General features: G+C 45.1%; 1 pseudogene; it reads left to right on the top strand.

Moving 5' to 3' along the window:
• Window positions 1-528: 528 nt before the first annotated feature.
• On the top strand, window positions 529-646 carry LOC124723502 (annotated as a pseudogene).
• Window positions 647-1491: the final 845 nt, after the last annotated feature.

Raw genomic sequence — 1491 nt, 5'->3', positions numbered from 1 at the left:
GTGTGTTGTTCTGCCACTCACTTCTGGCCTTCCTCTACCCCGTATTCCATCAATTTTTCTGTATTCTACTGTATTAAGTAGTTATTCCTCCGATATTCGTACCAGACCAGTTTAATCTTCTCTTCTTTAATACTGGGACAAAGTTATGGTTTTTGTATAACTTCCGCAGTTCATCAGTTTTGAACTTGGTTCAGACTGCTCTTTTTCTATAATTTTTGTATAACTGGAAATTGTTCTCTTAGCAATTTCCAGTGTGCATCTATTTCTATACTTGTTCTGTTGACCTTACTGAAGAGATTTTCCTGTGTAATTGGATTGAGCAACTATGTTGTAGGTTAATCCGGCTACAGCAAAGGGTACTTTAATTAGGTTTTTCTTACTGGTCACCAGGTATTGTCTTTAAACCTCGTTAACAGGAAATCTTGCTTTTCCAGAAATTTACTAATAGTTTTATTTTGTATTGGCCAAACGCCATCTCCAAATACAGCAATCCAATTTTATTATTTTAAAGAAGTTTTGACGCGATTTGGCAACGGCCTTGCCGCAGTGGATACATCGGTTCCCGTCAGATCACCGAAGTTAAGCGCTGTTGGGCGTGGCCGGCACTGGGATGGGTGACCGTCTGGGCCGCCATGCGCTGTTACCATTTTTGGGGGTGCACTCAGCCTCGTGATGCCAATTGAGGAACTACTCGATCGAATAGTAGCGGCTCCGGTCACAGAAAACCATCATAACGACTGGGAGAGCGGTGTGCTGACCACACGACCCTCCTACCCGCATCCTCGGGTGAGGATGACACGGCGGTCGGATGGTCCCGATGGGCCACTTGTGGCCTGAAGACGGAGTGCTTAATGTGATTTAAACATCGCATAAGTGGGGAAGCATTGGAACTACACAAAAATACTTATTAGGATGAAATTTAGAACAAATATACACTACTGGCCATTAAAATTGCAACAGCAAGAAGAAACGCAGATGATAAACGGGTATTCATTGGACAAATATATTATACTAGAACTGACTTGTGATTACATTTTCACGCCATTTGGGTGCATAGATCCTGAGAAATCAGTACCCAGAACTACCACCTCTGGCCGTAATAGCGGCCTTGATACGCCTGGGCATTGAGTCGAACAGAGCTTGGATGGCGTGTACAGGTACAGCTGCCCATGCAGCTTCAACACGATACCACAGTTCATCAAGAGTAGTGACTGGAGCATTGTGACGAGCCAGTTGCTCGGCCACCATTGACCAGACGATTTCAATTGGTGGGAGATCTGGAGAATGTGCTGGCCAGGGCAGCAGTCGAACACTTTATGCATCCAGAAAGGCCCGTACAGTATCTGCAACATGCGGTCGTGCATTATCCTGCTGAAATGTAGGGTTTCGCAGGGATCGAATGAAGGGGAGAGCCACGGGTCGTAACATATCTGAAATGTAACGGCCACTGTTCAAAGTGCCGTCAATGCGAACAAGAGGTGACAGAGACGT

Source organism: Schistocerca piceifrons, chromosome X, assembly GCF_021461385.2.
Source record: "Schistocerca piceifrons isolate TAMUIC-IGC-003096 chromosome X, iqSchPice1.1, whole genome shotgun sequence".
Lineage (NCBI taxonomy): Eukaryota > Metazoa > Arthropoda > Insecta > Orthoptera > Acrididae > Schistocerca > Schistocerca piceifrons.
The sequence above is the reverse complement of the archived record's forward strand: the minus strand, read 5'-3'. Positions and strand labels throughout refer to the sequence as shown.